Here is a 12,211-nt window from a genome sequence, read left to right as displayed (position 1 = left end):
GCTTAAGAGGAGAGTGTCAGCCAATCAGAGAGCGCGCCAAACGATTGCCCCCAGGTGACTTTACTTTGGCAATCGTGACACCAATATGCTTTGGGATGTTATGCTTCTGATTTGGAACCCCCTTGTTTTTCAGCTCAGTACTTATCGGAGTTTTCACAAGGGGACAGTGCTTGAGTGCTTCCCTATTGCAGCATTGATTTGGTTGTAGTTGAATTTTCTATTGGAGGGGGAAAAACTGTTATTTTTTTAAAACTATAATAGTAATGTTGGTGATAGGAATGAGTGGAGAGGTGTTGTAAAAGGATAGTGGGATGTTTGGACGCGTTCTAAGGGATGGCCAGGGCACCTGTTTGATGCAGCAGGGGTAAACCAGTGAAACCTGTCGGTGAACAATTTAAACAGCAATTGTTGAAAAGTACAGTACATAAGTAACATTAATATGTAAATTGTAATGTGGAAGTGAAAGCTTTTTTCATTATCTGTCATTATTTATTTCACCTGGAAACGTGGATACAGACACTTCCCTACGTACGAACATTCGACTTACCCAAAATGGTACAAAACAGGTCAGGTAACTGTCAGGCAGAACGGGCAAAGTCAGGTCCGGAAAGGGTCGGTAACAAAGATCAGGCGGGAAAAGGCTTAGCAAAAACGGGGTCGGACGAGAAGGCTAACTGAGTAGAAGGCAACAGTTCGCCACGATCTGACGGCTTCCAAGAGGAAGTTGGGGGTTTCAAAAGAGAGTGTCCACCAATCAGGTGTCCGGGCTGTTGGCGCCAATGAAGCCGCCGCAGCTGCGCTCAATCGGCAATCATGACAATTTATATTCATCAAACGTTTATTTTTAAGTTTCAAAACCATACAGGTTGCTTGTACAAGCCTTTAACATACTTGTATAAACCTTACACATACAAAATATAGCAAATTCAACTTACGAACGATCGTCCAGAACTGATCTCGTTCGTAAGTAGAGCTGCATCTGAACATGTCACAAATGCACTATATGATTATTATTATTATTTTATATTCATAGTTTTTAGTCTGTAAATCCAGTAGAGAAGATGACGACTTGTAAAAACGGGATTTAAATGCATTCACATTGCATTTTCAGTTGTAGATTTTTCTGTATCGGGCCCTGGTTTATGTTTGACTGAAAATCTTTTGAGTGTCACATTGATGAGTACCGTAAATTCCGGACTATAGAGCGCACCTACCACATTTTAAGAGGATAACCGCTTTTGTACTTACACAAGCCGCACCTGTACATAAGCCGCACGCGCCCACATTAAAACATGTAACACAATCACAAAATTAACCCAAACCCAACTTTGAGTCCCGCGATTGTAACTGAATATAAAGTACACAGTGCGAAAATCACAGCCGGCAAAATGAACGGAAAATTATACCGGTACTCAAGGTTTGATGCAGACCTGCAGAGTCCGGGTCCCGTTGAAAATAATCCAAGGAAAAAAAATGTATATTTCTAAAGGTAAGGGTGGGAAAAATATGTATCCACTATTGCGTCCACAAACACGTCTCACCTTTACTCCACTTCCCATCAGCCCCCGTTGTTTTCGCCCCTTCTTTTTGATTCGCCCGTGGAAAACATATCAGAATAAGTCTCTAAAATAAAAACATTACAAAAATATACAGTTGCAAATCCATATTATACATGGTTACACATATTTACAAAGAAAGACGGTACACCAAGAGAGTTTTCAAAGCTTTAATAATAATATTATAACTTATAACCAAACCGTGCCTGTGAAGGGTAGCAAAACGCTACTAGCAACACGCTCGCAACACAGTATACGGGTCTGTTAAAAAAAACAGGACTTTTAGAAACCACGGTAAACTGTCTTCATCTTCCTCCTAATAACTGACGTCATCAAAGTCGTCTTAACCAGTATGGGAAAGAGACTTTGTCATATAGACGTCGTCCCACGCTCCCTTATTCAAAAACACGCTAGCAACACACTCAAAGTAAAGTAGCTCTGTTTCCTTCTTTATCAGACTGCTCGATTGCTTTTAGCTTGAAAGCTGCGTCATGTGCCTTTCTTATTGCAATTTACATGGTGAGGATATGTCTACGCTAATTTAAATTGTGCACAAGCTAAGAAGTTGCAGTCTTCCTCGGCCCATATATTCCACCGGTCTAAATCTTACCTTTTGTACTCGAGCGCGGCTGGCGGCTGTTAGAAAAATTACATAAATTGGCCGCATCACTGAATAAGCCGCAGGGTTGAATGTTTGGGAAAAAAGTAGCGGCTTATAGTCCCGGAATTTACGGTAATCACTTCATTTTTTTTTTGTTTTTCTTAAATTGATAGACACATGGAATTAGGGCATTTTGGCACTTTCCTGCCATATTGGGAGCATACATGCATCTTGAGGGGATACACGTAACAGCATGGCCCTGCGCTGGCTACGAAAGGCGAATTGATTCCCGCCTCTCTGCCCCAAAACGATTTTGTCCGACGTACCGACCTTTCAATATTCGCCCGGCCATTCAGAAGCGTGTGGGTGTGTTATGCATGCAAATCTCAAACAAATCAAGTCCGGGTGTATTGCATATAGCCGTTCATCATGATGTTTCTGCAGCTGAGAAAAGGCGAGAATCCTTATTCCCTCTTTCGTTCCGTGTCTATAATTCACATCCGTGCCGCATCCGCCCGCTCGCTGTTTATATCGACATTGACTCTTTTGACCCGTAAATCCTCGGCGGAGCAAAAGTCAAAGATTGGCTGTATATTTATGGGAGATGTACAGACAGCACTCAAGTGTGTTGCCGTTTTCATCATGTGGAAAAAAGTGTCAGTGCAGCTTATCTATGGATAGATAAACGTTGGGATGGAATCTGCGGTAAAGGCTGTTTTATATATCATCTCATTAGCTGCACCGCTTATCCTCAGTAGGGTCGCGGGGGTGCTGGAGCCCATCCCAGCAATCATCGGGCAGTGGGCAGGGGACACCCTGAACTGGTTGCCTGCCAATCGCAGGGCATACAGGGACAGACAACTCGCTCGCTCATTCACACCTAGGGACAATTTGGACCGGCCAATCCAACTGAAACGCATGTCTTTGGAATGTGGGAGGAAACCGGAGTGCCCGGAGGAAACCCACGCAAGCACGGGGAGAACATACAAACTCCGCACAGTAAGTCCGGTAGCTGAATTTGAACCCACACAGGAGGTTCCCAAGACCTTAGAACTGTGCCGCACACGCGCTAACCACTGCGCCGCCGTGCTGCTGTTTTATATATTATTTTAATTTTATTCCATAATGACATTGTTGTGCCAATGTTTGTGGTCTGAGAACTGATCCTTGTGGAACACCGTTTGAGATAGATATGCATGTTGGTTGGGAATAATTAGTTAGGTCAATTAGGAATATATAATTATATTTTGTGCCCTTTATTTAACCCCAAAATGAGTATTACATTTAAATATATGTAAAACTCATTGGTTATTTACTCGACTAGCCAATATGATACTGTAAAATAGAACAGCATCAAAATAACACTAGATGTTTTTAGTCGGATTAGATAACAAGCAATTGTTTTTTTTTAAATTGAACTGAGTCGTTAACCCTGCTTTGTGAGTGTGACTTGTTCGCTGTGCTGTGTCATAACTATTGAATTTATGATTTAATACATTACAATGGCACACATTCATCATAGATCTAACTTCTTAATTTTACTCTAAAAATGGTTTTCAAGCACCCAGTTTGATGTGACTTTCTAAAAAAAAACTACTTATGATGTTATTACAATGTTGTTACTATGTTGTTACCAGGTTAAAGCAGGGGGTAAATAGACTCACCACCCAAAATGAGAACAATAACATGACTAGAAAATCACAATGACCCAGATTTGGTGAGCTATATTCAATTCAGCGGGCACCTCAGCTGTCCTTAGTGGGCATCACGTTGGAGAATCCTGCGCCAGACTTTCCACCAATCAGGTTCTCACAATCTTCTATGGAAAACACTGATTGCAGTCCATAAGATTTGGGACAAATATGCATTTTTGCACGTTTATTAATTTGGATTGGACAGGATAAACCAAACCAGCAAGGCACGCAGGCCCAAAGAGACCCTGTAAGAGACCCCTTTTACCATCAAGTTGACATCAGGACAGTTTTTATGAGGGAAACCTGGAAGAAAACAGTCAATATTATCAATACTAAGCAAGTACTAGGACCCTATCAATACTATTGTTTCTGGGATCATTGCAGCGATTTCTATCAGTCCCGTTTTTTCACCCTGCCTACCAGGCAGAAGAGTTTGCCCACGCCTACCAGAAGCTAAAAATGACATAGACAAACAGGAAGTGCCGTGCGCGGCTTGGACTATTTATTGAAAATCACAATCCCGGGTGCAATATGTGTAGTAAAGTAGTCCACTCCTATGGCAGCACCACACACTTACATAAACACATGACAAAAACTCACCCGACCGAAAGCAATCAGCTACAATCAACATATTACCGTTCCTGAACAAAAACCTGTAATCTGTCACTATAACAAAAGAGTTTTTGCTCTTCCGTTATTCGCATGTTCAACGAGAAATGATTAGGTTATTATGTATAGTATTATTATGCCAACGACGTTTTTCCGACCTATTCTACTCTAGTCTTGTTATTTACATATTGTTATTTTCAAACTATTCAATAGAATTACCTTGTATTATACACGACAATATCTTTATTACTCTATTCTTTTATATCTATCATATTTCTAGTATATATCATGTTTATGGTTTCTAGTGGCTAAATACAAATAAAAGCAAAAGCAAAGCAAAGTTGAAACGTTTCAAAATATTATGCAATTGGAAGGTATTTAAGTTATATACTTGACATTTCTAAACAGTATTTGTATTTTCGTTACATTGCTGCGTTTATGGTTCAACTATGTAAGCCATTGTTCAGAAACAGTTGTAATAGAAAAATGTATTTGTTATACTGTTTTTTTTTTACGGTTTCTGATGTGGTTATTTAATAAAACATGAAACATTTCTAGTGGTTAAAATATTTGTGATGTGTTTATAGTACCGTAAATTCCGGACTATAAGCCGCTACTTTTTTCCCAAACATTCAACCCTGCGGCTTATTCAGTGATGCGGCCAATGTATGCAATTTTTCTAACAGCCGCCAGCGGCGCTCGAGTTCAAGGCACATGACGCAGCTTACAAGCTAAACGCAATCGAGCAATCCGATAAAGAAAGAAACAGAGCTACTGCACGTACTTTAACTTGCTAGCGTGTTATTGGTAAGGGGCCGTGGGACGACGTCTATATGATAAAGTCTCTTTCCCATACTGGGGATGACGACTTTGATGATGTCAGTTATTAGGAGGAAGATGAGGACGGTTTGCCGTGATTTCTACAGGTGCCGTATATTTTTTTAACAGTCATTTGATGTGTTGCGAGCATGCTTCTAGTAGCGTTTTGCTACCCTTCACAGGCACGGTTTGGGATGAAAGTTATAATATTATTATTAAAGCTTTGAAAACTCTCTCGGTGTACCGTCTTTCTTTGTAAATATTTGTAAGCCATGTATAATATGTATTTGCAACTGTATATTTTTGTACTGTATTTATTAGTATTTATTTTGGACACTTATTCTGATAAGTCTTGCACTGACCAATGAAATAAAGGGGCGTAACAGACACGGGGGATAATGGGAAGCGGGGACCGGTAAAGGTGATTGTTTGTGGACACGGCAGACAAAAGTGGATATATATTTTTTCAACCCTTACCTTTGGAAATATACACTTTTTTTCCTTGGATTACTTTTAACAGGACCTGGACTGTGCAGGTCTGCATCAAACCTTAAGTACCGGTATAATTTTCCGATAATTTGCCGTCTGTGGTTGATAAGCCAAGTATTGTATACCCAATTGTGGGTTAATTTATGTAATTGTATTGCAAGTTATAACGTGGGCGCACGTGGCTTAAATACAGGTGCGGCTTGTGTAAGTATAAATGCGGTTATCCTCTTAAAATGTGGTGGGTGCGGCTTATAATCCGGTGCGCTCTATAGTCCTGAATTTACAGTAATTATAAACTAACCGAAAGAGGAAGGGTATAATTATTCAATAATGATAACATTAGCAAGCAAAAAGTACTATTATCGGATCAGTATTGAACGATACTTGGATCGGTGTGATACCAAAATCCCCAGTATCACTCACCCCTACTTGTAGTTATCTTTAAACAGACATCTCGCCACTCCTTTGCACATCTGTTCTCCTCTGCACTATCGTACTCCAGTGTTATTGTTATTGTATAGTGACTTGTTTACCTGACTGCCCGTTTTGCACATCTGGTGAGTTGCTCCTCTTGCACTCTTTGCACTACTGTATAATACTATACATAGCTATAATTATTTAGTATATTATTAGTACTTCAATACTCCAACTCAATACAACATTTTACTTGTATCTGTACATTCAAGGAAACTGAGCGGGTCAGATGTATCGACATTTTGTTCTGTATACACGTGTACAAGAATGACAATAAAGTACCGTAAATTCCGGACTTTAAGCCGCTATTTTTTTCCCAAATGTTTAGCCCTGCGGCTTATTTAGTGAAGCGGTCAATTTATGTAATTGCCACCAGCGGCGTTGGAGTATCAAAGGTAATATTAAGACCAGTAGAATATGTGCGCCAAGAAAGACTTCAACCTCTAAGTTTATGCATACATTGTCTGTAAAGTAAAGGAACGTTCCAATAATGAGGAAGACGCCCTTGATGGCGATAGTTATGAGGAGGAAGTTGAGGACGATCTACTGTGAACTTCACAATTACGGGATGCTTTCTTTTGACAGACACGTTTGATGCATTGCGAGCGTGATCCTACTAGTGTGTTGGTACCTTTCAAAGGCACGGTTTGGGATGAAAGTTATACTATTATTATTATTATTAAAGCTTTGAAAACTCTCTCGGTGTACCGTCTTTCTTCGTAAATATGTGTAACCATGTATAATATGTATTTGCAACTATATATTTTGTAATCTATTTATTTTAGGGATTTATTTTGTTATGTGTTCTACGAGCGAATCAAAAAGAAGGGGCGGAGCAAACGCGGGCTGATGGGAAGTGGGGTAAAGCTGAGTTACCGGTAGATATGTCTGTTGTCGCAGCGGACAATAGTGGATATATATTTTTCCCACCCTTAACTTTGGAAATATACATTTTGTTTCCTTGGATTACTTTCAACGGAACCCGTACATTACAAGTCTGCATCATACGTTAATTACGGGTATCATTTTCCATTCATGATGCTGATTGTGGTTCTATCGTGTATTATATATTGAGTTAGAATGTGACAAAAAATGTTGGCATGTGTCGGTCAGCCGACTGTGAATTTCCTTGGCTTTGTAGCGTAGGTTGTGTACCATATCTGCAGTCGCATTGTGTACCATATCTGCAGTCACAGTCAATGTGACGGTATGGGTCAGATGTGTCGGCAGGCGTGTGCCGCTCCATGATTTTTGCAATCCGGAGATGGAATAAGAGCTTGCTCTGTCCACTCCACGCATCGGCCCGGTATTGCAGTACCTCCGGGAACGGTGCATTCGCACTGATCGCTGCATGGCTCTGTGGCTAGGACCTTGACTCGGCCTCTTGGCTGAGAGCAAGTGTCTCGGCTCCTCTGCTTTGTAGCGTATTATGATTTGACCGATAACAGATAATGGATAATTGATAAAGAATATAGAACATTAAACCTTACAAAATCCCCCCCTTTGTACTGATCGCTGCTTGGCTCTGTGGCTAGGACCTTGACTCAGCCTCTTGGCTGAAAGCAAGTGTCTCAGCCCCTTGACTTTGTAGCGTAATATGATTTGACCGATAACGGATAATGGATAATTGATAAAGAATATAGAACAATAAACCTTACAAAATCCCCCCCACAATCGTTATAATGCGTTATAATGCGAGAACACGCGTCTTGTACAGAGGTGCGGCTTGTGTAAGTACAAGTGGCAATTCACTTAAATAATGGTGGGTGCGGCTTATAATCAGGTGCGCTCTATAGTCCGGACTTTACGGTATATCTGAATTTGAATCTGAAATGCGGCTTGCTGTTTTGAGAAAGGGAAAAAAAACAACTAGGCTGAGTTATAAAGACTAAAGCAAAAGAAAACAAATCCAAGTAGGAGCCGTGTTCCATGTAAACGAAATTTCACAGTTTTGTTTGACTCTAGTATTGAAATTCTATCTTCGCGGCGTCGCTAGGAAATAGGACCTCATCGGCGGATATACCTGCACCCGGATGGCTCGCCGGCTCCCGAGTCATCCAGCCGGGAAAATTGCCCCAGGAGAATTCCTGTTTGCCTTGATATTATATGTGCCACATCCCATCACGGCCTTTGTGAAGACCCTCCACCCCTGAATGGCCAATTTTCCCTCTTTCCGCACGCTGACATTTCTGCTATCAGACCGCCTTGGGTCACCGGGGGCGGAATGGAGCTCGCCCTCCTCTTCAAATGCTGTCGGAGGGGAATCTGGACGGGGTCCCGCGATACCTTCCCCGCCACCGCCGCCGGCATTACAGCGTCCTTGATGTTTTATCATTAGTTTGAAAGTGTGCCCTCCCCCGCTGCGCTCTTTTGATGGAATGCAGACAGGAACAGCGCCAGGAGACGGCCGAGCCAATTTGGCCCCCCGCTGTCGCTTTCCCGCAGCAAGGGATCGCTCTGTGGCCCCCACCCTAGCATACATCCTCCTGATGAGGCACCCCGTGGACCCCCGGGGCGCCACAGCTTACCTCAATCGCCCTCTGACGTCCCAGCTTTCTTCTGTGCCACCGTTTCGTCACTTAGCGATTGGGGACCTGCAGTTTAGTCGGCGCTTTGGCTTAATTACCAGATGAGGTAATAGCGAAAAGCGCGCCGGGTTATTGTAAGTTGTTAACTGCAAAGACGGACGGGTGTGACGCTCGTTGCTGAAATGTCCCTTTCCTGTTAAGACGGACGGACCATCCGGTCAGCCAAGTGTGAATGTATTCGATGTCCTTGATAGCTAGATCAGGGTTCATGTACGTGTTATCTTTTTCATTGAGTTGCCCTGATTATCCAGCTGAGAAGGCATTTGGTCTGCTATCTATTCATCTATCTATCTGTCTGTCTGTCTGTCTGTCTGTCTGTCTGTCTATCCGTGTATCTATGTATTTCTATCTGTCTGTCTGTCTTTAATTTAACTCAGTCCATCTCAAATTGAACTCTATCTATCTCAAATTTAACTCTATCCATCTCTAATTTAACTCTATCATGTTCATCTGTTATTAAACAACGGGGTAGACTGCTGGAAGTGTGAATTTCCCTACGGGGATGAATAAAGTATCTATCTATCTATCTATCTATCTATCTATCTATCTATCTATCTCTTATTTAGCTCTACCTATATATCTATCTACCTATCTCTATTTTAACTCTATATATCTATCCTATCTATCTATCTCTAATTTAACTATATCTATCTATCTATCTATCTATCTATCTATCTATCTATCTATCTATCTATCTATAGATAGATAGATAGATAGATAGATAGATAGATAGATAGATAGATAGATAGATAGATAGATAGATAGATAGATAGATAGATAGATAGATAGATAGATAGATAGATAGATAGATAGATGGATGGATGGATGGATGGATGGATGGATGGATGGATGGATGGATGGATGGATGGATGGATGGATGGATGGATGGATGGATGGATGGATGGATGGATGGATGGATGGATGGATAGATAGATAGATAGATAGATAGATAGATAGATAGATAGATAGATAGATAGATAGATAGATAGATAGATAGATAGATAGATAGATAGATAGATAGATAGATAGATAGATAGATAGATAGATAGATAGATAGATAGATAGATAGATAGATAGATAGATAGATAGATAGATAGATAGATAGATAGATAGATAGATAGATAGATAGATAGATAGATAGATAGATAGATGGATAATAATAATAATAATAATAATTTCCTTTGTATTGTCATTCTTTGTAAGAACGAAATGTCGATACACCTGACCCGTTGTAGCGAGCCGATGCAGCCGCAGCCAACAGAGGGCGCCGCCATTTTACCAATGTTATAAGTCTTAGGTATGACTCGGCCGAGGCGCGAACCAGCGACCTCCCAGTCTCAAAGCGGGCACCCTACCATCTAGGCTACTGAGCTGGTAGATAGATAGATAGATAGATAGATAGATAGATAATTTAACTATGTCTATCTATATCTTTCCATATATCTATCTCTAATTTAACTCTATCTATCTATCTATCACTCTATCTATATACATATATCCATCTATCTATCTACCCTGGTCATATAATTTAAAAAAAAATCATAACTTTTGACAGAAATTACTTAAATACTCGCTTCTTTTTTAGAGAAATCGTATTTTCACAACCATAGGGCGCACCATGTTAAAAGCCTCAGTCTCAGTTGCTGGTTCTATATCTGTATTTAACACATACAGTGCTGTTAAAAATAATAGCAGTGCAAAGTGACTAACCATTAAATCCCTGATTTTTAGTGTATTTTTTATTGTTACATGCCAGACAAGTTACCAGTAGGTGCTGTAGAATAAACAAACAAGACCCAACATTCATAATAGGCACGCTCTAAAGGCTATGCAATTTAGAAAATAGCTCAAGGGGCTTTGTTCAAAAAATAAAAGTGTCTGCTGTTGACTGTACAAACTCAAAACTTGTCACGGACCAGGAACAGAGACGGGACCGAATTGCGTTCGTTTTACTCAGTTTCTTTTAGAAGGGGAAAAGGACTTGCATCCACGATCCGATGATCGTCGGTCACGGGTAACAGATAGCCGGAACGCTAAAGTGGCACTCCCGTGTCGAGCGAAGGTATCGTTGACAGCGAGAAAAAACAGATCGATGGCCGGGGCGTAGGAGCAAAAACATAAACAGGTCCAGAAACGAGGTCGGCAACGGGAATCAGACAAAGAACAGGGCAGAATAGAGTCAGGAGTCACAAAAGTTTGCCTAGCGTGCAGCGTAGGTTCACAAACGATCCGACAAGCGTTGTAAGGAAGGTGGGGGTTCAGTAATCATGACAAAACTATTTTGTATTTACAGAAAAAAGGTAGGATTTAGCAATCTTAATCTTTAGTTGCACGACCACAGTTTTTATGACTGCTTGACATCTGTGTGGCATAGTCAACCAACTCGTGACACATTTCAGTTGTTATGTCACTCCATGATTGCTGAACATCATTCCACAATTCATTTATATTTCTTGGTTTTGCTTCACAAACATCATTCTTTGACATCACCCTGAACTCTTGCACAGCCTTCAGAGCGTGCCTATTATGCATGCTGGCTATTGCTTGTTTTCTGAGAATTTATTGCACTTACTGGTAACTTGTTTGGCATGTAACAATAAAAAATATACTAAAAGCTGAGATATTCTGGTAAGTCACATTGCACTATTGTAAACACTGTACGTACGGCATATCTGATTATTGGACGTGTGTGACAAACAAGCATACAATTGTCTGTAATCAAAAAATAAAAACAGCGGGAGCAAAACTGAGTTTGGTTGTGGTTTATTTAGGTGCTAACATTGTTAAATCATCAATAGGCACAGGTATGGTAAGACACATGGATAAGATGGCTTGCGTAAAACTCAGTTTGGTACTCACGTTTTTTTACCGGTAAAAGTTATCAATCAAACCCATCGAAGTCCTCATACTACCGTAAATTCCGGACTATAGAGCGCACCTGATTATAAGCCGCACACACCACATTTTAAGAGGAAAACCGATTTTTTTACATACACAAGCCGCACCTGTATATAAGCCGCATGCGCCCACGTTTAAACACAAATACAGAATTAACCCAAACTCGACTTCAAGTCCCGCGATTGAAACTAAATGTCCTTCATTAAAGTCCACAGTCCAAAAATCACAGCCGGCAGAATGAACGGAAAATGATACCGGTACTTAAGGTTTGCAGACCTGCAGAGTCCGGGTCCCGTTGAAAGTAATCCAAGGAAAAAAGTGTATATTTCCAAAGGCAAGTGGGAAAAATATATCAGATGAACACATTTACTCACGCAACTCCTTTTTCTTTAACCAACTTTTTACCCCCTCTTCTTTCCTTGTCTGTCCCTCACCTTTAGCGGTCCCCACTTAAACTCGGCACCCCGCGTTTGTTCCGCCCCT

General features: G+C 40.8%; 1 protein-coding gene and 1 pseudogene across 1 annotated transcript in view; both read left to right on the top strand.

The window, feature by feature from the left end:
• cadm1b (cell adhesion molecule 1b) overlaps nt 1-12,211 on the top strand; it is a 722,615-nt gene that overhangs the window by 647,714 nt on the left and 62,690 nt on the right. The window lies entirely within an intron of this gene.
• On the top strand, nt 7,364-7,582 carry LOC148358855 (U2 spliceosomal RNA; annotated as a pseudogene).

The sequence above is a fragment of the Urocampus carinirostris genome, chromosome 10 (genome assembly GCF_059441175.1).
Source record: "Urocampus carinirostris isolate Australia breed hairy pipefish chromosome 10, RoL_Ucar_1.0, whole genome shotgun sequence".
NCBI classification, from domain to species: Eukaryota; Metazoa; Chordata; class Actinopteri; order Syngnathiformes; family Syngnathidae; genus Urocampus; species Urocampus carinirostris.
The sequence above is the reverse complement of the archived record's forward strand: the minus strand, read 5'-3'. Positions and strand labels throughout refer to the sequence as shown.